Below are 26,110 nucleotides of genomic sequence, written 5' to 3'. Positions count from 1 at the left end.
GACGCAAGCTTTCGAATATGGCTCTACTTTGCGTTTTGGTTTCGTTCACACAGATATTTAATGTTTGTCTGCGCCCATCATGGTAATATCGGGCAGGTTCATAGGGTGCCTGGAGCATTGGCCGTCGGAAGGAGTGCATAGTACCTCCACGCCGGAATGTGAGCAGTGGGAACTTGGCAGCGGTGGCTACACCCAGTCCTCATCCGGCCCCGCTAGAGATTTTCGTCATCATTTGTCCGATGCAGATAAATTTACAGATAAAACACACAGTTTAAATAACGAATGAAAGCTGTACTTTATGATTCTTGGCTCTACAGGCCCCGTCTTTTCGGATACACTGGGTCCGGTAATGGCTTCCTACACGGCGCCGTAGTTCTGCTTGGCCATGCTGGGTCATGGACTTGGTGGCCTCCCTTGGTGCGGCAATCCCGGTGGTGCTGGATGAAATGAATGAAGGCGGTTTCACCTTCCCGTGCCGAAAGTCTTACGATAGCTTCTTCTCCCGGACCCTGGCGGGCAGGTGACGTTGGTCCAGCGCTCACTGGCATCTCGAGCATTGTGGAAACGGTCTTCTTTGGTGAAGGGCAATTCGGGGCGGGGTTAGGAGGGTACCCTTTTTGTGCTTCCTGACCAACACGTGTTCTTTGGGTGGGTGCCTGTAGGGGAGCTTCCGGGTTGGGTCGCATATATTGTGTTGGGATGCGCTTTGGTGGAACGGGATCTCTGGAGCTGGATGCGGATGCAGGAAGACTGGAGTGCTGTTTCGCGTTCGGGTCTGTTTCTCTTTCGCTAACTGATATATCTATGTACCCAGGAGAGTTTGACCGTTGATTCAATTCTGTTGTGAAGCTTTCTTGGCGCAGAGGATGTTCGATTGTATAGGATGCGTTAGTATGCATGTCGGGAATCAGTGTAGTGGTTAGACGCTTGGCACTGCTGCTCCTCGGACGAGAAACATCTGGAAAAGGACAACGCGAAGCTTAACACGGTGGGAACAAAATATTTGAAAATATTATGGTAGTATTGAAAAATGCGCCAGCGTTTTGTGCCTCCCGTCGGTAAAGTTGGAGCCTCGGGAATAATTTCATTCCTTCATCTTGCAGCAGAATTCCACAACACGGCGTTTCTTCCAAATGCCTCGTCCACGTCCCCAGTCGTTCTTAGCGCTCTGTCACTGTCTCAGGGATCACCTTTGCACGGTTTAACAGTAGTATTGGCCGTCTACGTCCCTCCTTTTGGATGTATACGACTGTCGGCATTTCGTCCCCATCACTTGCACAAATTTCCCTTTGCCGCCCTGCCCTAGCTGCACACCCTATTATAGAACGGGCCCTAGCGTTTATTGGTTTTATGCATCTGTAGAGATAACATGCGTCCGTTGTGTCGCCAGAGGCAGGTGGTGAGCTGGGCTTTGAAGTGACGTCTCCGTGGCAATGTTGGCAAAGTTACAAGGCAATCTCTCGCCACTGACAAGGCAGCTATCTCCAGCCTCTTTTAAAATTTTTCGTTCTGGGATCTTTTGTCGTTCGCCGCGCTGACGGGTACACTCCAAACTTTTTTGGTATGCCAATCGATCACTTACGCAATAATACACGGCCGTGTGAACCACCCAGATCCCTTCTTCACAACGTTCCGATGTTTTTGAGACGCTGGGTCTGTATGAGGACCCCCCTGTGTTTGAAAAGTGCAGTGGTTCGGAGACACAGACCCGCAAAAGTGATTACAGCAGAACGACGGCCCACCGAACGTACTGACCTATATGCAAGTGATCTCGGTGACATTCACGGCTCCTCTCAATTTTTGAGCTCAGGGGTGGGATGAATGGACTGATCGTTTAAGTCATCAATTAAAAAAGACATTTCATTGTTTTCAATTGACAGCTATGCAATTCCTTTACGTAGCATCACCGTCGGCTCACACCCTGAAGATCATTTTGCTATCATGTAACCGAAAATCGAAACCATAAGGTTGGGTAGCGTATGATCACATCATCTTGCAGTTTTCCTTTTGTCCGTCAATCAATTTCTTAGGACTCATTTTTCCTCTTTTACTTGTCTATCATATTTTTTTCTCGTTCTCTGTTTTCTCTTATTTTTGGGTGATCGCGGGCCAGTGGGCAGAAAATTGGCTATGGTTATTTCCGATAGCCGCAAATCGTATCAGGTATCCCTTGTGGGAAAGATACCGTTTCCCTTGATCTGTCAGCCTGGTGGTATCGCGACCCTTTGCTTTCTCTGTAGGCAGCGTCAGTGGGGAGAGGCGAGCTCTGAGGATTGACAAACTGTCGCGGGAAACATGGGGCAGACGCATATAAAATAAGGTACGTAAACAGTAAGATCAAGCTGTCAGAAAAACGGATCATGGCCTGCATTATTTCCTGTAGATATTACCGTATAGTGAACAATTATGAACCTGTATTTAAGAACTTCCAGCGCCAGCAGTGGCAAAAGGATAACACGTTGGAGCCTATAGAAAACGCATATCCGCCTTCCAACTGGTTTCGGCGTCGTTCTCGTTTCAAGTCTAATATTCTAAATGCTCACAGAACTGGATGTAGTCACGTACACAAGAAGGAAAGATGGAGGAACCGGGTTTGTTAAGGACGAGCTTGTGTCCAACAGGACAACAGAGGCCAGCGTGGCGCTCACGCTGCAAAGTTTTGCTCATAGTTCTCTTACAATTCACACACCCCACCGAGTGGAGGCTTTGGAGTCGGCAATAGTGTTAGCACTCCTATAATGCCTGGTTTAATAACGGTCACTCGAAATTTTGTCGCCGAGTCCATCGCCGCTTGCACTCTAAATTCCATTCCAAAATTCCTCCACCTCTCCAATGGAGTTTATGGCGGCATTATGAAAACAAGACACTGCATGACGTTGTTCGAGTGCTTACGATCCCAGGAGGCGCCGGGCTAGCCCTACCATGATGCCAGGTCCGCCAGGAATGGACTGACAACGTTCCATGATATCGTCACTCCTAGATATCGTCACCCCATAGTATTCAAACATTAAATCACAAGTCATTTCAGTTGTTAGTTCTTTGTTGTTTCTCTTCATTCATGTATTACGGTGTATAGAGTTACTTGTGTTGCTGCCATTTCTTTTTGATCCTGCCTCACACCTACACCTGCACCATCAATGATCACCAGTTGTAGATTTTTGGTCTTGTCCTATCCTTATTATTACCCCACAAGATGCCTTTAACGGTACAATAAATGATAATAGATTATGATTACCGCCTCGTCCGCCGCCATTATCCCCCAAAGCTCCACAACTCACCTAGTCACATTAACGTACCTGGCAGCTTCTCCAAACCCACTCTCCCTTGCAGGGCGGTACATCATCACATTCATCTGTCCCTGTACCCATCACGTAACTTCCCCTCATGCAGTATCTGTGACACGATATCCCAGTCCACATGTGGCTGCCCTCTTGACCCTTTCCCTTCAATAACCTCTGACGAGCATTCGGAGGGAGTGCTGGGTAGCTCAGTCAAGGGTGTGCACGCCTTACTCGTGGACAGAGCTGCAGCTGTAGCCCCCGGACTCGCACCGCAGCCACCCGCAGCTATCCTCGCTCAATAAAAGGTTTTTTGCTCTCTCTTTTTACTCCGCGTTGTCCCAGCGCGTGCTCACGGGGGCCATTGCCCCTCGGAGAGCTCGCGTAGCCCCCTGCGAAGCTACAGGCAGCCTATCAGGCGGCTATGTGAGCACGTGTTTCTACAAACCCTACTGCGTCAGGCGCATGGGTAAATATAACACCGTGGAGGAAAGTATTTTGCGAATTCCCAATTTCCCACTGTGACCATGTGCATGTAGCTATCGCGTGGGTTTCCACAAGCAGTATTGCAACTTTTCATCATTGTACGCTTTGAGTGTTTATTGCGACTCCGTGCTGGTTTACGCGCGCTGCTGACGATACACAGCGCCGACTGTTGAACGCAGTCCGAAACGTACGAAGCGCACTGCTTCTAGGAGGGTTTTAAAAAACAAAGAAGTACTCAAGAATTCGGCAGCTGGAAAATTCATGGTACCGTAACACGCAATCCTGAAACTAGACACCTCCAAGTTATCCTGGTTAGAGAATCAGGGTAGAATAAATGCGGCGTAGTTGAGTCAGCCGTGAATTTTTCTAAGCTTGTAGTAAGCCCGTAGTAAACCACCTGTAGTAAACCACCTATAGATGCTCTTGGAAAAGATTTGCTTCTCACATAGCAAACAAAGGGGACCGACTGTGGCTTCTTTTCCGCAAATTAGTAGTAGTACGACCTTGCTTGCATGCATATAAAATGTTTTGAGCTCTGTTCCGTCTTTTTATTTCACAACCCGGTTATAACAATTATCGGTTATAATGATGGGATTTCCTTCGCACTCGGGTATAGTTCTAAGCGGACTAGACTGTACATCAGAAAAGCTTTCCTTGTTCCATTATCATGCTGCATAAAAAACCCCTAGTGGTATTTACTGCTTGGCAGTCATAGACAAATGAAACGCGATAACGCAAACATGAACAACATGACAGAAATAGCGCTTGTTATTTTCATCTATGTCAAATTGACACGTGGCTTAAGTACAGTATTAAATATGAGAAATGCGGATTTCAAAATATACTAATAGCGTTACATTATTACACCTATGGGACGCCAATTTTTTTGTTTTTTGCTTTTCGGTTCAATTTTACCGTTCATATTTCGTTTGGTCATGACTGTACGTCCATTGAAACAAAATTTCCCTCTAAATTACAGCCACAAAACGCACAAGAAAAGGTTTCAACGCTAGAATTATTATATGGAAACCGCCTTCTCGCGATCTCTCTTTACGAGTACCTTTTTGAGGCTTATTCGAGCTATGTGCCTCAAGGTGATACATTATCGTATAATAATGTGAAGTTGTCTTGGCATGGAGGTCCCCAGGCAAACCAATTTCAATTCTCACATATTTGGGCTCAGTACACCCCCTAGACACCGCGGAAGGTATTGGGCATTACTGTTGGGGCATCTTCAATCATACAAAGAATGGCCACCTGTCCCCGAGATTACCCAGAAAGCATAACATTTTAAAATCATCCGGCATAGTCAATTCTTCCACACATACGCACATGTATACCAGAATTAGCAAGCGAGGGCTGCCTTTATTTCTCCCAAGTTCTGTATAACATGTAAATTTCAAAGCAAAATATCGAAGATGCGGGGATCTTATGAAAAGCTACATTTACGTCTTTATCGTAAATTAAGATTTGTATACTTCTGTGAAAGTCTTCGGCCGAATGAAAAAGAAAAGAGTACTGATTTTATTAAGTACTAGGTAACAGTACCAAGTACTAAGTAACAGTACTAAGAAGCCCCGGAGAACGTGAACCTCAATTCACCTTATTTCACAGCTTGGTATTAGGAATTCAAGTGCTGAAAAAACTATTTTTACTGGTCACTGAAGAATAGCAAGCCAAGCAAAGGAAACAAGATTGTTGACCAAACTCAAAACGCCACACCCCAGTGGCCGTCTCATTGCACCATCGCCCGCGTGCCGTCTAAAACGACAGTAAAATTGTTTGCAACAATGCCTTTGAGGTTTCCAGTTACAACGGCGCAAGTTAGCAGGCCCGCCTTCACGCTTCGAAAACTGTGCATGTCATTGCTTAGCGTGAATGGTCTACTGTTAAAGACAAGCTGCCGTTGTTGGTGGCACTCACCGTGGGCGACAAAATCGGCCTGAGCTAAAAATCTTGTTGCGCCAACTTTTGTCCCCCTCCGGTTAGTGTGCGACCTGGAGTAGAACGTTTGGCCCGGTCGCCGGTGCGGCAAGGGGTACGGTGACATCAGTACTAACGTGTGATGCAGGGTAGCGTGTGCGGTGAACCTTCACACACGTGTGCCGAATGCGCTGCTGTATTTTTGTGTCTGAACCGGTAGACAATGTGCCTTATCGCCGAGTAGCAAAACAGTGTCGCGTTCCGCGCTTACACGTCTTCTAATATTTTCCTTTAAAGCAAAATCTCTATCCTTCCGCCACAGTCGATAAACCTACTGAACTATCAGTAGTAGACCTGCCGCACTGAGGCTCCCATCTGAATCCTGATGGCGCTAAGCCCGGCCCTTAGGATTCTTATTGGTTCCCCGCCTTCTGAGACATTGAGTTTCTTGAACGAGCGTTCGCTTTGTGCGGTGGAAACGAAACGTCTGTGTAGAGGAGCACCTAAATGTAAATGTGCTGAGTTATCTGATGTTGTCGCCACAGGAAGCAAACAGCTCTTAGTTCTCAATGCGTCGACTTCTTTAGCTACTGCACGCACATTTCCGCTCATGGTCGTTGTCGGTGAACTCTCAAACACGCATTCGTGGCGCCACATTCGCAGTTCTGCGGTATTAAAATAAAAATGGCGGGCCACCTGCAATAACGTGAAACCTTGGGAGGGGCAACAACTGTAGTGTGTAAGTGTAATCAAAGACTTTAAGTTTCTCGCTTGCCCCACGGCACGTGCTGACCGGGTTCCGGAGAAACGCTAATAGGAGGAGCAACCGCGCGCTTGCTTTGTCAGTGGCACCTTGTCTTGCCTTGAACCAGAGTTCAGCAATTAAATGCACGGCCAGGTTAGAGCGGCCTCGCGCTGTGCGGTTACGGAATTCTCAGCAGCGGTGAGAACAATTCAGAGCAGTCTCGACGTACAGTTCCGCGACACTACGCGTGGTTGCTGCGCGAGACTAGCCCAGCCAGGCCCTTGTTTTCTGTCATTTGCAGGCCGTTTTACGCGGGCGCGAGCTGTCTCCGCACCGTTCGTGCTTAGGCGATTTAACAGCGATTCTGTCGGAGAAGAATATGGTAGCTTTGTTATATTATTGCAGGCAAAACAGCACACTGTACGCCTGGGCTTCTAGGAAATTTTTGACAGGTTTGCAAAGCCAGACACAGATGCTGACCATTCAGTCGTCATCACAGGAGGGTTGGCGGGTGCGCCTTAGAGGGGCAGCCGTTGGAGGTTTTTTTACAGGAATTAGGACGATGTTCCGCTAGATAATACTAGTATATATAATAATTACATTAGTATATTAAAACTTAAATATTGTTGCTTAATAATTTCAGATTACTATTAGTAACAATAATGAATTATTCGGGATTTCATACACTCCGAGGGACTGCCGATGGGCCTTTCTTGCTAATGCGCTATTACGCTCATAATTGTAATATTTTAATGTAGCAAATAGGGGTTGGCGGCCTTTAACAGTCTCATACAATTAGTTGAATAGAATAAGAAAGCAAATAATCGATCGTGTTCATTTAGGAAAAAAGTACTTAAAAAGGTACCATTTTCAATGGTTCAAAAGGCGTATTCAAAAAGCGTATTCGCACCCGGCCAAGGGTCTGTTGATTCTGGCCTGTGCCCACTGCCCGCAAGCCGTCGGTGCTTATGGCAACTGCACGCAACGAGAACTCGCTTACGCGTCAGTGTCAGCCTGAGCGCGTTCTGTGAACTACTACTACTACTACTAGGTGGTTCGTTTGAAAAGGAAAGGATGTGCACTTGGGATATTATTGAGCCCACCTGCGGGCTCACCTGCATACAACACAGTGCGGGGAAGGGGAAGGAGGGGTATGAAAGATTAGAGAGAAGAAAAGGGGTGATGAAAGAGATGCGTATTCTGTGAACTAGTTCGTGGACCAGTGGACGTTACGGCTCAAAAAAAGGTGAACTCAGAAATGAAAACATCCGCCGAAAACGAAAAAGTCTCCTTATAAAAAAAAGAACGTACTCTCGGGGATTCGAACTCGTGACTTGCACAACATTTGCAGCAAACACTCCTAACGCTCCAGACCACTGTTTTTTTTCTTTATTGCATGACTTGGCATAACACAAAAGTTACATGCTCAACCAACAGGTATGTAATAACACCCTGCCATACTTTAAGCAGGCAATTACATTTGTGCACTTTCCTCACACATAAATCGTTCATGATTCTTGCTACATCATCATCGCACCCCTGTGCTGCGTGCACTGTTCTAAGCTTACACACATTTTAAATGAAATAATTTACCACAGGCATAGCGCACACGTCATTGTTACGTACTGCCAGTCTGCTCCTCCATATGGCGTGAAGGCCGAGCAGGAAAAAAACATCGTATGGTATGATATCGTATTTTATGTCAAGGTAACGTATTCCATCTAGTGTTAGTGGGAGATCTTTGTGGAAGGTTCGTTGGAGTACATCCCAAAAACACCGTGTCCCAGCAATCCACAATGAGATGCTGTACATTTTCTGGCTTTTTACAAAGCCTACATTCGTAGCCCCATGGCAAATACATTCCCTTTTCATGCATCCATGTCAAAACTGGCAGGGTCTGTGTATGTAACTTAAAGAAAAAGGTTTTTACCCCCTTGTTACTGGCGTACGCTTAACTCTTTTAAGGACGTTGTTAGTATGAGCTCCGTGGTAAAGCCCCCTATACATAGGTTCCGGGCATAAAAGTTCAAATAACATCACAATACAGACGTTTGCGCTTTACCTGAGAGAAGTAGTCTAGTGTAAATCGTGCGTTCAAAAACCGAAAAGACGACACTACTTCACGTAAGTACCCACTAACAGCGTATCGTTGGACACCTCTTGTTGGCACAATAAAATTAGGCATTGCAGAGGACAATCTAACCTGAATGAATGTTCATATAAATGGGTCACACTGGTCGCGTAGAAAAAAAACCTTGACAATAACTGTTTTACAAACAGATTAGGCAGTCCCAGGCCCCCACCTTGTAACTTTCTAAACAAGCTGCGGCGCTGCCGACCTTGCAAATATGAGGTATATAATGTATAACCAGTTTACATTTTTATTTACTTTTAGCATTTGAAGCAGCTTAGGCGAATATTTGTTGTACTGCGCTCGTGCAATAAGCGTCCCCCAAGTTTCCACAATATCTCACGGCTAGCAATTGCATTTCTTAGACGGGAAAGCGTTCGCAGATGCGTAGTCGTGATGCTGACCGCTGTGCTTGTTCACCTGGCGCAAGAAAAGTGCTTCCTGCACCCTAGTTTTACGCTGTACGGTAAAAGTATCAGTTGATTTTATTTCCTTAGTACCTAAATTAACTTCGTTGACCCTTCCCACACCTTGAAGTGGCCTTAGATTTTCCTACTGGCGTACCAGTCAGCGAAGCGTCGCATGTGCGCTTGTGCAACGCTTGTGTGAAGTGACCTTGTCTTGGAGCTTGATACAGTGTACAAACTAAGAAAGTAAAGCAAGGCACATTCTTTTATTTACAAACGTGTCCTGGCTTTGTTTCAATTGAGCGAACCAATTGCGCCGACCCGTCGGTGGCCGGCGGACGAAACGCTGGACTGACTGACTCTGTTGGAAGGTCGGCGAGCCGTACAGTAGCGCTGCCAATTGCCAGCTCCTCTTCTCCTGACGCCACACGAAAACGCCACAGAAAATGGGTGAGGGTGCAGAGAGGAGGACAGCATTTTCGAACTGATTTTTCTACTAAAAAAATTGGCGTAAACGCCCTCAGAGTGGTCGAAACAGGGCCTAGTGACTCCGGACTATAAATGGCGCTCCTAATCAGCAACGTTTACAAATCACTTCAGTGTCCCTTAAGCATTTGTTGCAATGCATCGGGAAATTCTCTATGGCGTGATTTCCGAATCTTAGCTTGCTAGCTTCTTACAAACTTTGGTGCACTTTGTGCATAATTATGTGAGATTACATCGCATTCTCAACAAATAAACTCGTCTCCAGTCTGCATCGTGCCCTTTTGTTCCCAAACAGTGTGCCACCGATGTTTTTTTTGGCATTGTATGTTAACCGTCGTAGTGCAAGCTTTAAGACGTATCTATGACAATTAATTATAGTGTGCGTCTAAGCAACTTACTCGAAAGCTGCATACGAACCCGAAACACAGAAATAAGAAAAAAACGAATCACTTACGCGGTGAGAGCAAAATTAGCAAAAAAAAATTCTGCGAATCTTTTGCACGGGGATATGAAAGGGCCAAAACGTAAACAAAATAAAACAAGAGACGGGAAAAAAGGGATGGGGGAAATTCAGAGGGGTGATTCCATGCTGTGTATCATTATCCGGTTGTTTTAATATTTCTACAAAAAATTGCAAGCCTATTCGCCCCGAGCGCGAACACAGTCCGGCCCTGGCGGCGGCGGGACGAGCCGCTCCTAGTGTGGATGGCGCTCTCGGGCTGTCTGCTTGCTCACGTAGCGCGCGTCTTCCGCCGCGCGCTGCACACGACAAAACAACCAATATGTGTACTCGTTTGACTGTAAGCAATAACATAGTTGCCTCTACTTGCGCATTTCCTCTAGAAACGCAATATTCAGCGGCTGTTGCGGGTTAATGCGCTGGTTTAATTCCACGAAACATCTACGCCGTGGTCACCGCTTGAGAGTGAAACGTGTTATAAACATTGCTTCCACACATTGCACTTTTCTTATTGTTGACTGCAGCCATCTGCCGTTTCGGGAACGTCGAAGGGGGCTTTTTGAAGGTGGCGTGGTGAATACTTAAAGGATAAAAGTTTAGTACTCGATACGGGTAAGAAGCGACAAGACCTGTGCCTACTCGTGCATTTGCCACACCCTTCTAAAATTACCCTGTTTCGTTTAGAGAAAGAAGAAACAAACAAAAACAATTACACTGCCCACAACCCGTGCGCTATCGCCCATACAATACCGGAAACGTATTTTACACCCGCAAACGCCTGTATGATCGTGTTCTTCCCGTACCTTTTCTAAAATAAATACCATTTTTTGGACAGTCGTTGTTTATACTGAGTTGCGAATTTTACGTATTCATTAAAATACGTTTCTAGGGATGCGCAAGAGTATTAGAGGGGATTTCTCGGTAAAATTAAGCAGTTGTGTGTTTGCGTCTGTCATGTGGCATTTCGTGTGTCATTTTCATATATAACATTTTCAAATCCCGCCGTGTCCCGTTCACTTCGTTCGTCCTTGTCCATTTTGCGCTTACTTACACGATGAATGACCAACTCGCCCAAGAAACCACTCTGATGAACTCCTTGTCCAGAAATGTGTCTCACTCAGCATAACCAAATGCATAATATGGTCACGTCTTAACCTCTTACAGTGGACCTACGTTTAAAGAAAGAGAAAAAATTGCGTAATATAACGCACGTTGTTGCCCACATGTGTGAGGGGTGTGTGCCATGGCTCGCAGGTTTTTTTTTCCCCACAATGCTCGTTTTCAAAACAATTTTGAAAAAGGCGAGCCACAATTCCTGGACAATCTCGGACCAAAGGGGGGTTAGTCAGTTCTGAAAATATGTGTTGAAGTAATGCTTTTTCACCGCTACAGAACACGACGCCTACCGTACTTTGGATTGTAAGCAATACTGATAACCAACGTTTGGCTTTTCGAGTTGAATGCGCTCTCTTTTCGCTGCTCTTGTAACGTTGGCAGACCGCCCCTCCCCGTTCACCCCCCTCCCGAAAAAAAAAATTCCCAGAAAACTTTAATCCTTGCATTTTTTTAACCAATCCTCAAGATTTAAATGCCAAGACAAAGGCGATGTTCAGTTTACAAAACAAAGTAGTTACCGGGAACCCGTCGCGCTGATTCGCAACGAGAAATAAAAAGGAAACGTTTTAGTACATCTGCAACAGCGCAACTTCATTTGCCATCTTTAGGGTTCGTAAGGGACCTTATACGCAAGAATGTAACCCCATCTCGCTGTTGCAGTCACCTGTTAGATTTTAAAAGGAACGCAAATGGTCAACAGAGCAGCCGTAACAGAAAATGTGTGGTCACTACGAGGTCCCAGAAGCTTGGTTTGCACACTGTCAACCTGCCTGTCACTTTACGAAAACCTAGCTAAACATGAGATGTTGCTTGTACTGCGTGCGTTGACAATTAGATTCACAAGTTCACTTGCGACGAAAGCCGCAAAGCAGTGATCCGACACCGTTATTCATCAAACCTTTATTGAGAGTCGCTAAAATTTCATTTAAAACACCCGTTAAAGCGGTTACATTCATATCTCTGGGCTGATCAAAATTCAGCAATTTTATGTGTCCTTTCGAACGCAGAAAAACATCGAAAGCTCTTAGAAAGAATGTCGGGGCAGGTAGGTGATGTTACCATTTCAGAGCATCCCACAAATGCAAGAATGTGTCATGCTACCAGTGAAAGCGATTGAGATTGTCGTTCTAAAGTGAATTTCAGAGATCGAGGCTTCATGATTTGTTTCTGCTTAATTTTTTATTGAAGGGTCAAAGTCATAGTCTGGAAAGATCGAGCTTTCTACGAGGCCAGGCGTAAAAGTTCATTGTCACTATTACGGCCATTCTGAGATTCCCGATGGGTCGTCGCTTTTTTGGGGTAGTAATAAAAACTTACTGGCGCTTCCATGCTATACATTGAACGTTGAGGAACCGAATTACAGCATACGACTCTTGTTTGCGCCTTTCGTGCGCACATACGGCGGCAAAAAGGCGCGAAGCGCGCCCACAGTGTGCATTCTTGATTGATTGTAGGGTTTAACGCGCCCACGCAACGCACGCGATGAGGCGCGCCGTAATGGAGGGCTGCGGATTAATTTTGACCACCTGAGATCTTTCACGTGCGCGAAATTTCGTACACACGAGCGTTATTGCTTTTCGCCTCAATCAGAAAAGCGCTTGCCGCGGCCGTGAATCGAACCCGCGACCGCGTGCTCAGCAGCGCAACGCCTTAGCCACTGAGTCACCACGGCGGGTCAGTGTGCATTCTTGCGGGCCGCTCGGCGGAGCATCCACACTAGCAGCGCGACGCTGTCGCCACCCGCATATGGCTGCTGCGCATGGGGCGACTCAAAAATTCAAATTTTATCAAACTTCAATTTTTTTTCATTTATGTATTTGGATGTCACGTTGCAAGGAGAGTGGTCAAAAAGCCAGCGCAGGCGCTGGCTTGACGATCACCCTACCCCGTGTACACACGTCGACGGCAGGACAGCACTGCCGTTCTCTAATTACAAAGCAAGTGTCATATGTTAAAAAAAATTTTAAAATGAACAAAAACAAGTCGAACCTCAGTCGACCAACCAAGTGCTAAAACGAAAAAAAAAACATGAAAGAAAATGAACAGAACAATGTCTACATGGTCCAGTATAGAATGCACAGTTCATAGGAAACAAATATGCACCTCATTTACATCCTAGAGAATTTCACAACTTGCGCCATGGTACAACATAAAAACAAGCATGTTTGAAAGTACAGCTAACACGTATGCACATTTAGCAGAAGAGCGTCAAATCAACATTGTATTGCTTCCACGATTTAAGCGTTAGGTATCGGAGAATAATTATCGGAAAGTCGAAACTGATTATTCGTTGATGGGCATGGATTTGGTGTCTTCGTATGTTTGTTCCCACCCCGCCACCCTTCATCCTCTTTGCGTATGGCAGAAGCCAGGATTGTAGTTAAAAACAAAAAGAAAACAAAACCAGCAGCGGCGCATACCTTGCACGAGGACATACGAGCACACGAGCGAGGTGGGCCCGAAGTGCCGGTTCTTCGCAGCGGCCGCAGGCAGGAACTAGGGCCCTTACGAGGGCCCTGCAAACGCGGGCACGCCGCTGGTTTAGCCCGGCCAAGCTAAATGACAGACAGACTAACGGTAAGTTGTTTGCGTGTCACACGCCAAGCATACTGATAAATGTGCTTTACAGAAGAAAACCTGGCATTCGAAACCAATCTCGAGCCGTTATTTTGGAAATTTTTGTTAATAATGCAAATAAATCCTGATTATTCAGGTATTTTAATTTATTTTAAAAGGTGTTTATTTTGAACTGGTTTTACCAATTATAGAACCTACACCACATTTGTGTGGAAAAAGTCTTTTGGGCATCTTCCACCCCCTTGGTTTTCAGTAGGCTGCTGAATGCGTGTTGAAAATATGTCCAGCTATTGGTTGACTTACGCCATCAATGCATGCAAGCAAACTAGCACTGCGAAGTACAAGACACTCCTACACACTCCTCCGCAGCTCGTGAGAAATGTTTAGAGGTTAAAAAAAATGTGGTTCGTCTGCAATGGCTTCTGGTTTCCATATATGATGTTCCTCACGGTCCACGTTAAGCTTTGGCACTTGCAACGTCGATTAGAACTTTTCGAAATAAAAGATTACATTTATACACTAAACTTTTTTGCCCCCGTATTGCTTTAAAAATGTGTACAAGCGGAATAACAATATTGTGTATTGATATGCTTTGTTCTTATGCCGCCCTAATTGGTTGCTTTACACTAGTTTTGGGTTGCGAAAATGCCACGAAGTGACTGCAACACCCTCGGTATTTTTTTAGGATTCTAAAAGGGTGTGAGACAGGTGTTCAGTCGGAAAATAGAGAATACTGTGGATGTGAAGGGGGGGGGACCTATCTTCTCCCGAATTTGCTAAGTTTTGCTAAATTTTGCTACGCTTTTTGAAGTATTTTGTGATTTGGCGATGTTCTTTATGGCCTAGGCCTTGTTTCTTTCTCTATTTTTATTGAAAGAAGGTGCTATTATACATCAGCAACAACAACGCTACACTTTTACAGGGCTGACAGCGAATCAAGGCATTCAGGAGTACCGTGAACAGTTTTCATTTCTTTGTTTATAATACACAGATCAACAAGGCATTCCATGTGTATGAAGGCTCGCTTCCATCTTACGCCAGGGTCCTATGAGCTCATTTTTAGTTTTGCTTATCAAAGAGCTGGAACATGCAAACGTTCCACAGAAATGCGTCCATGCTGATTTCGCCGTTTCCAGCGCTACGACGTGAACTGTGCGTGAGCGCCAGATTGCCTAGAGCCCCATCAGATATAAAGTTTCAACCAGGTCATCGTCGGGATTCCCTGGAACACTCAGAAACTTTGCTCCGTACCACGCTGGATACAAATTTATGTCTAGCACCGAGCGAACTTTGTCCGAATATGCCCCACGTTTCCACAGAAGAAACAAAACATGCTGCAGGAATTCAGGGTGGGGTCCAAACGAACAAGCCAGCGGAAATGAAACAAAGAAACCCTAAGTTTGCCAGCCACGTTCTCACTTGGACAATGTCTACATAAAACCTGAAAAGGAAGTCCTCCACAGCTCTCTTGACTTAGTACTGTCTTACGCGCATTAATACGTCTGACTTCAGCTTCTTTCAATGCTCGATCAACATATAGGAGGTAGAAAAAGCATATCTATAGCGCCCCAGTACAGCGTCGTTCGCTTAACTTGGCTTAGATAGACTAAAGAGAAACGTTCTTCAAAAAGGCAACCGCCTCTTGCCCCTCTTTGTAAAAACTTATAACTCTAGATCCCGGTCCATCCTCTACGTTCTCCAGCCACGCCTTTGAGAACTCGCCTCCCATTTACAAAAAAGAATGCTGAATCGTGGACAGGCTTCGCCTTCGGAAAAAGAGATTCCTTTGCACCTTCGGTGTGATGTCCACATTCACTATATCTTTTCGTCCTTTCACAAAGCTCATAAAAGGTTTGATTGAGTCATGCGCTCAAAACTAGAACTCCAAATAAACATTTCGCAGCAGCTTTGCATTTTCTTTACACGAGCAGCATGAGTGTGGCTTGGCAAAGCTGCGTACAAAACTCCAGGGAAAATGCGGTGCTACATACAAATTCTCCAATTCTAAGGGGAATGTTTAGGTCATTCCATCTCTGCAATTTCGGAGCATGGGTACAAAAATGAATAATATCTTTTACCGCTTAGCAGAGTTTGTGTTCATATCAACCCCTTGGTGTCAAACAACCTAATTTCCCCACCTGAATTTCCAAACGGTTTCAGGTTTGAAGTCGCACACACACAGCTGAGCACCTTCGCACTTCTGTGAGTTCACCTTGCACCAGACACCGTAGAAACTCCGAGACGTGTGGACTGGTTGTTGCACTTTTTCCCGAGAGGCACACTCCAGAGTCAGATAATCAGCGAAGCAAGAACTTTTACCCGCTCGTTCCTCCCTCTGACGCCACTCACAGCAGCATCATCGATGTTGACACGACACAAAGGTTCCAGGTGCAATACGACCAGAACCGGTGACATAACGCATCCGTGCCGCACTGGCCTGTTGATAATTATAATTGAAGCATGTTGGCCGTTGATAGAGAGGTGTCGTAACGTTCCTGTAGCATATGGCGATATATATGAGGAGCTTATCACCAATGTTGCACCCTTCAAGGAGGATCAAGAGGAACTTGTGCGACACTCTGTCGAACGCTTTGCTGTGGTCTATTTTCAGTAGCGCAGTTCTGGCCCTAGTAGCCGACGCGTTTTCGCACAATATACGTATTTGGAACGGGTTCGCTGTGATGGGACACTTTGTGATTCCATATGTTTGATGGCCTCCCACAAAGTTTTCGAGGGCAGTGTCCAGTCTTCAGGCTGAACGTTTGGCGAAAATGTTATAGTCAGTTGTCAGCAATGCAATAGGACGGAAGCTACTTTTAGAACATACGCTTTTCTAATGCTTTTTGGTAGAAGCACAGTCAATTCTTGCCCTATAAATACTGGCATAAACTCCTTTTGAAAATATCGTCGTACTCGTCCCTCAGGACTAGGAAGAGAACCCCTGCAAGCGTAATATAAAACGCGCTGGTGAGGCCATCACTTTCTAAGGATTTCTTTTTTTAAACTCCTTGATTAACCACAGTATTTGCGCTTGTGTGATTGTGTGGTTGTTTTCTTTTTCACACCCTCGCTTACTTTCGGCAGCAACACTGGACATCGTCAGGCATTGCCCTCGTCGGAGTGGTTATCTTGTTCTTTAGGTATTTTTATGTCGCTTTCTTCCTTCTAGATATTATCTCCGTCTTGAATAATGTCGGTTTTATTCCTTATCACAGTTGTCTTGCTTTGGTGTTAAGGATTTTCATTGGCCACTCAATCCACTGCGCAGCCTTCATCGAATTATATCCCCCTTGTACTCTATTTCAATAAGTCTACCAAAGATTCACCAAATTCTTTATCTTCACACGTACGACTTTTTGCGGACGACTGCGTAATATACCGTAACATTTCTTCTGATTCGGACAGCTTAGCTTTGCCATCTGACCTTAACAAAATTAATCATTGGTGTTCAATTTGGCTTATGTCATTAAATGTTTCTAAAACAAAGTGTATGTCCTTTCCTAACGCTGATACCCGTTTTCCCAGTCAATACTCGTTGAGTAATATGACACTTTAGTTAACATCTACTTACAAGTACCTCTGCCTCCACTTTCAATCGGATCTATCATGGCACCATCATATAGAACTCACTCTTGCAGCTGCTAACTGGTCTCTCGGGTTATTGAAACGAAATCTTAAACAGGCTCCATCGCAGTTAAAAAAGCTTGCTTTTACCACTTTAATTCGCCCTAAACTAGAATACGCCAGTGCCATTTGGGATCCTCATCAAGCCTACATCGTATCAAATATTGAATCCTTGCAAAACCGTGCTGCTCGTTTCATTTACTCAGATTATTCTTCTTATTCAAGCGTCACTAACGTAAAAAACCGTGCTGAGCTAGAGGATTTGGCCCTTCGTGGGAAATATGTGCGCTTATCACTTTTCCACAAACTTTACAATCACCCGTCATTACATGACAGTTACTTTGAACCCCCCTGTTCCATCTTTCCACGCCGTGATCATCCTAACAAAGTTATGCGCCCGCTATCTCGCACACTTCATTTCGCTCGGTCATTCATCCCGCGCACTAATATTGAGTGGAACAGTTTACCCGCACACATTGCCACCGAGAAAGACTCGGCTAAGTTTTTAGAGCTCATGCGCGCTACGCTGACCATATAATTTTCATTTTTTGCTTTTGTTGTTCTGTTTTTGTTTCTCTTTTTTTAACTATTGTGTAACGCCATGCAATTGCTGCCCGTATTCATGGTTTGCGTTTTGTTGCAGTTGTTACGTTGCATTGTATCTTGTTGTGCTGCTTTTTTCTGTTTTTCCCCTTTTTTTGTTGGTGTAGTTTACACACCATGTGGTATCGGACCCCCCCCCCCTATGTAATACCCTCTTCTAGAGGGCCTTTAGGGGTAAACTGAATAAATAAATAAATAAAGTGATACAGCTGGCCTTTTCATTTGTTCATTTCTTCTCTATACGTTCGCGATTCGTTAGTTTCCATATCTATTAGGTCACGTATAGTGCGGGAGAGCGGCTTCGTTTACCTTGTTTTCAAACAGGTTTTCTCCTGCCCGTCGGCGAGCAGCAACACTTTGCATTCTTCTTTTATATTCTCCCAGTTTATAGCATCGACGGGACCCCTTGCACCTCCATGTTTGAATATGTTGCTAATGGTAGTGCTCGTTTCTTTGTCATGTAGCCGAGTGCCGTTAAACTTCCACAAATACCACATACTGAGATCTGTCCTTGGTGGTGGTGTTTTTCTGAATTTTATCGTGACATATACGTGGTTTGAGAAAGAATCTGGCATGACCCGAGCAACAGTGCTGAAGCTGGCCAATTAGCTGGACACGTAACAACGGTCCACTCGGGCACGAAAGCCCCCTTGCCAGTTCGCTAATACTGGGTTCGCTGCTCTTATGTTTGTCGCGTCATGTGGATCATAGTACCGCAACAACTCTCGCTATTCGGGAATGCTTGTGTTAGTGGGCCTGCTTTTGGAGCAATCTCGAGCCTGCACAACATTGTTGAAATCTCCTACGAGACTTATGTGGCATCGTGTATCTAGATAACTCTTTGACTCTGAGAAAAATTCATTGCGCCATGCAGTGTCATTGGGCTTGTGGACTGAGATAAGCCAGTATAGCTCGCCACGGAAAGTTAGGTCTGCACTGCATACCCACCTTCTTTGTTCACCCACCGATTCTGGATATACAGTAAATAAAGGCATTTTCTTCACCCACACTGGCGTTCCAGCGGTATATGGAAGAATGGGTCTTCTCCCCTCCTTCTGCAATGACTTCCAAAAAACTACGGCCCACTTTATCTAAGCCCACCTAAACTTACCCGTTTATTTAACCTAGTTTCCCCTACAGGCGTTCATCCCCCCTAACAAATAAAGTATTATCTCTCTCTCTCTTTCTCTATCTCTTGCGAAGCCTAGCGTATTGGGCCTGCGCTGTAACTCGGCAGCAGCAGGTGAGGTAAGGTAAACACAGAGAGCCGCCAGGCGAGAGAACAGACCGGCGGCGGAATCCACGATCGCCGTCCACTCGAGAAATACACGGATGAAATACACGGCTCGAGAAACGCGCAGCGGCGAAGCGTGTGAAAAGGTGATCGAAGATATTAAATGCAGAGCATTTGTACAACTAACGATGTCAATCGTGCATCGGCATCCGCAGCAGCCAGCCTCCCCCTACACTATAAAAAGAAATAACAGTTACCGGCGCCTGGTTTCGATCCCACGACCCAGCGGGCGGAACGCAAGGTACATGGTACTCTACCCAATGCGCCACAAAATCGACTCAGAATGAAAGGCTACGAACGCGCCTTATATCCTTGACTCCTTCAAACTACGTCAAGAAGCTGCTGATAGAACGCATTCACTACCTGTGGGTGGAACGCTAGGTACATGGTGCTCTTCCCACTGCGCCACAAAACCGACACAGAATCAAAAGCTACGAACGTTATATCCTTGACTCATTCAAACTACATCGTCAGCGGCGTGCGCTGGCGACTCAGCGGCGTGCTAGCGGCGTGGTAGCTGCGTGGTGTACACGTGATAGCACCACCCCCCCAAACACTAAACGTTAACGCAATACACCCACCCCCTATGCGACGCATTTACTCGAGTCCCCCTCGCGGGGAGATGGGCCCATTTTTTGAAAGCCTGGGGTGAAGGGGATCCTTAAGCGAATCGTGTCGAACAGCAAGAGGACAAAACCCTCCGAGACACCGTCTCATGCGTGAAGTATAAGGTCTTGGCCGGTTGGGTAAACATCAATGCATCTTACCCTAGACCAGTCTTGGGCAGTAACAAGTTACTAGTAACGCGTTACCGGTAACTAGTTACTTTTTTCAGTAACTTGTAACTGTAACTAGTTACTTTTAAGTTAGAGGAACTTGTAACTGTAACACTGTTACTTTTTTGTGGAGTAACTGTAACGAGAAATATCGTTACAGTTACTTTATTTCTATAAAAAAATTATCCAACAGCAACACTCATTAACGGCCGATGTGCAGTTTGCGTGTTTCACTTTTTCGGCCTTTCTTCCGCAGAACCTTTGTGTAGTTCACCTATGCCAGCTCACTCCCTTCGCACGGGTGAAAAACATCTGTACTAGAAATGTTTAGGCGTGCACGTGTGCGTGGTGTCTCACGCGGTCTACTAAGGGCTCGAAGTTTATAAGTCTAAGCTGCAGTATTTTCCGCAGCAGCGCGACATCGCTCTCATCCAGGCCATAAACAACGCTGCGAAACGCGTCTAAGCGCACGTGGATGCATGTTGACGCGCGGCTGCACCATTTTTGCCACATCTGGAGTACAGTAAAAGTGTTTGACACAAAGGCGAACAGGAAAAAAAAAACACCCACAAACGCCGCACAACGCACTGAAACCTTTTCACTTTCGCGGAAGCCTGCAAAACTCCGGTCAGGGGGTCGCTTTCTCATTAGCGACGTGCAGCCCCGTTTGTGGGGTCATAAAACATCGCGGGGAGTCTCTCGGCGGCCTCGCGCTCGTCGAGCCCTGTGCGCACTGTAGAGTGTTCGATTCACAAGACGCCGTTGCTTGCGACCATTGTGCTCTTTAGAGACGCCTGGCCGTATTTGGGACCACGCGTTTGGGACCCCTGGTCTAGAGGCTTCATCGAGCTGTCAACAGTACTCGAACGAGGTCGAGGGAGTAATAAATTTCACGCCCCTCCACACATTCGACGATCCCATCGATGGTGACCGCCGAGTGCCCTCACGCAAGCCAGCATCTTGGCCGGCAGACGTCTGACCACACTGCCACTGCACGAAGAAATGTTCTTGAAAAGCCTCGCGACTTCGTTTCGAGGCTGTGGCCGATACGAAAACAGTAGCTACATCTCATTCTGAATGTTGAGTGCAAGGAATACTTGGGCGAGCTTCGTTCGGCCTACGCCTCAAAGCAAATGAAGGGAGGGGTTCCTGGGATCGGCGACGTGATTGCTGTGGAAGGCTGGGATTGTGAGAGCAGTGTTTCCCGGTCGAGACGGCGAAATCCCCCTTTGTGAGGACAGGTCGGAAGAGAGGCAGGGGGGGAAACAGTAAAGCGTTCACTTCAGTTTCTATTCCATTTGGAAATATCTTGTTTCATTCCGGGGATGGGGGTGGCTGGGGGTTGGGGCGGGAGAACAACTCCGAGGGCCCACAGAAAAACGTCGCTTCGGCAATGGCTCAAATTGGTCTCCGTCTCCGACCACAAACACGAAATAAAAAGTTAACGAAGCGCATTTTTTGAATAGGAAGGAAGGAAGGAATAGTACAGGAAAGGCAGGGAGGTTAACCAGATTACTGTCCGGTTGGCTACCCTACTCAGGGGGGAGGGGATACGGGAAATCAAAGGGACAGAAAGGACAACGGTACATATTAAAGGAGAAAATGAGAGAAAGAAAAGTAGAAAAAACCCAAGGCGTGATCAGGCAACTATAAAGGCGGTACAAACAACGCACACAACCAGAAAATGCACAAAACTAACAGTCCACTGATAAAATGGGCGAACTAAGGGCACTGCACTATAGTAATGTCCCTTCAATTTTTGAGTATCTTTCAAAAATACCTCGACAACCGATGTACTCCCACGTCCGTTTCCCCATTCCTCCAAGGGCCTTCCGTCGATCCGCCACCTTCTCCCCCTTTTTCCCATACTCTCTCACTACGCGGGGCGGACAAGCGACGGCATTGCAGGCGAAAATAAATTAAGCTGACATTGAAAGATTGTTTCGGCTGTGTTGTACATCCAGCTCGGTATAGTATAAGTGCGGCCTCTCTGATTCCAATTTTGAAAAATAACTAATTATGTGCTACAATGAAGTTTGCAAATAAATTTCTTACAGCGAGAGTGCAGCAACAAAACATAAAGTTCCTTGTGATGGATAGCAAAACTTCTGTTATAAAACAAATTAAGGCGTACACAACGATTGTTGGTTTGGGCATGAGAGTGCATCATTTTAGGTTCCCCTCGTGTAGGCTTTACTACGTGTACATTTTACTGCCTTCATGCCTTCGTACGTTTCTATTAAATAAGCCAAATTTTTTCAGAAGCGGAAAAGTAACGAAGTTACTTTTTTGCAGTAACTGTAACTGTAACTAGTTACTTTTGGAAAATTCGTAACTGTAACTGTAACAGAGTTCCTTTTTTGGGTTAGGTAACTGTAACTGTAACACTGTTACTTTTTTTCGGTAACGTGCCCATGACTGCCCTAGACATATAGAGCAGCATTTCTGGAAGCTGCAGTTCCGTTTAGGTAGCAGTCTCGGGTAGTCATTGATTTGGGGTCTGTCTGAAACAAGGCTCTACAATCCATAAGCTCCAACTCATCAATAATAGTTGCAGCAGCAAAACAAGGTCAATTGAATAGCGTAAGGTTGTATTTTTAAACCTTTAATGAAAAAAAAACAGAGTACACGCAGTTACTTAAATATATAAAAGATTTAAATATTTGCTTAACATTTTTTTGTCTGCTTTTAGTTTCAAATAAAACCCTCACAATACAAATGACCTACATTTTTTGTTAACTTTGCACATTAAAAGCAACATTACCAAATATGGAGAAATAAAAAGTTTGTTCAATTTAAAATCTTACCGACAAAACACCAAAGCTTTACTCGGTATGCACAAGGCCATCATATACACTTAATTACACCTGTCATTAACGAGAGGCAAGCTTTTGAATATGGCTCTACTTTGCGTTTTGGGTTCGTTCACACAGATACTTAATGCTCATGTCTGCGCCCATTATGGTAGTATCGGGCAGGCCAATGGGTGCCTGGAGCATTGACCGTCTGAAGGAGTGCATAGTACCTCCACGCCGGAATGTGAGCAGTGGCAACTTGGCGGCGGTGGCTACCCCAGTCCTCAACCGGCCCCGCTAGTGATTTTGTCATCATTTGTCCGATGCAGATAAATTTGCAGATAAAACACACAGTTTAAATAAGGAATGAAAGCTGTACTTTATGATTCTTGACGCTACAGGCCCCGTCTTTTCGGATACACTGGGTCCGGTCATGGCTTCCTAGGCGGCGCCGTAGTTCTGCTGGGCCAACACCAACTAGACTACTTCAGGCTCCCGCACTCCCGCGCAGTACTGGCGTGACGTCATCGCACCTTGCCCGACGAAAAGATGCGAATGCACTTTATAAGCGACCCCAAACCATCCACCGCCGGCGGCGGCGGCGGCGTCCGCAGTGCTCCTCTATATTTAAAAAAGAAACAGCATCCGGCGCCAGGTTTCGATCCGAGGACTTTGCGGCCGCAGCGCGACGCTCTACCGACCAAGCCACGGACGCGACGCTGATGTCAGTGTTAGTGACGCGCCTTATATCTTTAACGCATTCAAACTACGTCGTCATCGGCGTGCGTTGGCGACTCAGCGGCGTTATAGCGGCTTGATAATTGCGTGGTGTACATGTTATACTACAAACCCGATGGAAGAGAAGGCGGCGAGGCGGTGGGCTGCGGGGGCCGAGCGCAAGCGCCGCAAGCGGGCCGAGAACCGTGCATTCGCACTTTCACATTCTCCCCCTCGGGGAAATGCGGGGAATTTTTTTGTCGTCATTTGTCCGATGCAGATAAATTTGCAAATAAAACACACAGTTTAAATAACGAATGAAAGCTGTACTTTATGATTCTTGACGCTACAGGCCCCGTCTTTTCGGATACACTGGGTCCGGTCATGGCTTCCTAGGCGGCGCCGTAGTTCTGCTGGGCCAAGACCAACTAGACTACTTCAGGCCCCCGCACTCCCGCGCAGTACTGGCGTGACGTCATCGCACCTTGCCCGACGAAAAGATGCCAAACGTTGCCATGCGTTCCGGACAGATGGCGCTAGTCGCTGCACGCCGCATGACAGAAAATGTTTGCGGGTTACGGGATCTCCGTAGCCGTGCACGTGGTCGTTTACTTTGTTGTGTGTTTCAATCGCAAGAAATTGTGTCCCTAACCTGTGGTTTTTATGTTGCGCGCGCTTCTGGAAGCATAGGCCGGTGCTGTGTGCCAATGTGCCGAGGAAACTACGATGGGGGACCAAAAGTGCGGTTGTTCTCGTTCCCTAGAGACCCGAAGCAAAGAGACGATTGGAAACGTGCGGTGCGGCGCGACGATGTCGATGTTACACAGTTGAAGGACCCCAAGGTAAGCGAAATTGTGTATATTATTAGTCCTCATAAGTGAATACTATACTAGCTGCGATAAAACTATAGATTTTCGTAGGATCCTTCCATTTATGTGGGTCCACTCGCTTGCTGCATCCGACGCTCTGTTGAGTCAGCTTCAAAATTTGCGTGCCCATTTCGGTCGTGCGTAGGTGTGCGAACGCCACTTCAAGCCCCAGTATTTGAGGACAACGTCGACATACACGGACGTTGACGGGCGGACCATCGAAGCGCCCATGAAGCTCGCACGGCTGACGGCTGACGCACTGCCAACAATTTTTCCTGACTGTCCAGCATACGTGTCTGATATGCGGAAGACACGCGAAGGTCCTCATGGAAAGAGGAGGAGGACTGAAAATGAAATACTTCAGCATGCCATCCAGCAGTCTAAGGTCACTTATGAAGCCGAGTCACAGGAAAACAAAGTTCAGAGCCTCCTTGACATTACCTCTAGCATGGAGCGCACACGAAACAAGGTGTTTTGGTCCCCTACCGTGTGTGATTCGTGCGTGATTTTTGCCCACGTGGAGATCACATCTCAAGCCACGGAAATAGTTGTGTCTGTGGTGGTGACTTCTGACATATCTGTTAGCGTGTTTTTAAGGAATGTTCATTTGTTTTCTAGCGAAGAGCTATGCATTCCTTAAAAAATCTTCGATTTTCGGGTGCTAATTGATCTCCTGGACAGTGTGGAGACTTACAGCAGCGAGAGACCAATCCAGAAACAGGACAAAGTGCAAGGAACCTTAAACCTAGTCGTTTCCCTTCTTGATGACATCGCTGATGAGGATTTAGAGGAAAGCGCAAGGGCTGGCGCACTGTTGTTCCTAAGGGGGCAGTGTCACCTCCTAACGAGAAAGGCCAACGCTGTGAGGTACTTTTCAGACCTTCTTGTTTTTTCTAGTATCTTTCACACTATTTCACCGCATGCTTACAAATTTTTCCGCCACAGTGGAAAGCTACTGCTGCCACATCCTGAAACAGTCAAGAGAGTTTGCGCAGCTTGTGATGTCAGCCTTCCCAAAGAACTGAGTGAGGAGGGATTTTTGAGATTCATAAAGCGTAGAGCGAGCATTCTGAAGCAGCACGAAAGAAATGTGTCGCTTATGTTGGATGAAATACACCTGCAGCAGTTTTTCGAGTGCGAAGGTGGCTGTTTAACAGGATCTGCTGCTCATAGCGCGGAGCCAGCTAAAACAGCCCATCTTTTCATGGTTCAGTCGCTTTTGTCGACATACAAGGACGTTGTGCACATTCTTCTTGTGATCCGAATATCAGCAAATGAGCTACATGATGTCTTGAAAAGGGTGATTATGAGCCTCGAAAGCGCTGGCCTTCATGTTGTCGCGGTGATGACCGATAACAACGCCATCAACAGGAAAATGATGTCGCTTTTCTGTAATGGTAAAGAACCAGACATTGTCTACCCGCATCGTGCAAACTCACAGCAGCCTTTATGTTATGTAGTGGACACTGTACATTTGTTGAAATGTGTGCGAAATAATTGGATAAAACAAAAAGATGATGATAAGTGTTTTCATTACCCGCCATTTGAAAGTGTGACCGAAGAAAACGGAAGCGACCGGAAAGCCTCCTTTTTTCGTCTGCGACGCCTGTATCAGATGGAACATAACAAACCGGCAAAAGTTGCGCATGGGCTTACGTATAAAGCACTCTATCCTACCAACTTGGAGCGTCAAAATGTAAAGCTGGTACACAAGATTTTCAACAGATTTGTGTCGTCGGCTCTAGCTATTGAAGGGGAGAAGCTGCAGTTACCAGTGCTTGAACAAACCGCAACATTTATTGACCTGATTATTAAATGGTGGA

General features: G+C 45.9%; 1 pseudogene; it reads left to right on the top strand.

The window, feature by feature from the left end:
• The first annotated feature begins 395 nt into the window (after positions 1 to 395).
• On the top strand, positions 396 to 26,039 carry LOC144164455 (uncharacterized; annotated as a pseudogene).
• The last annotated feature ends 71 nt before the right edge of the window (positions 26,040 to 26,110 follow it).

The sequence above is a fragment of the Haemaphysalis longicornis genome, unplaced genomic scaffold (assembly GCF_048455015.1).
Source record: "Haemaphysalis longicornis isolate Haplotype H1 unplaced genomic scaffold, Haemaphysalis longicornis Haplotype H1 scaffold_13, whole genome shotgun sequence".
In the NCBI taxonomy this organism is placed as follows: domain Eukaryota; kingdom Metazoa; phylum Arthropoda; class Arachnida; order Ixodida; family Ixodidae; genus Haemaphysalis; species Haemaphysalis longicornis.
Note: the sequence above shows the minus strand (reverse complement) of the source record. Positions and strands in the feature narration are given on the sequence as shown.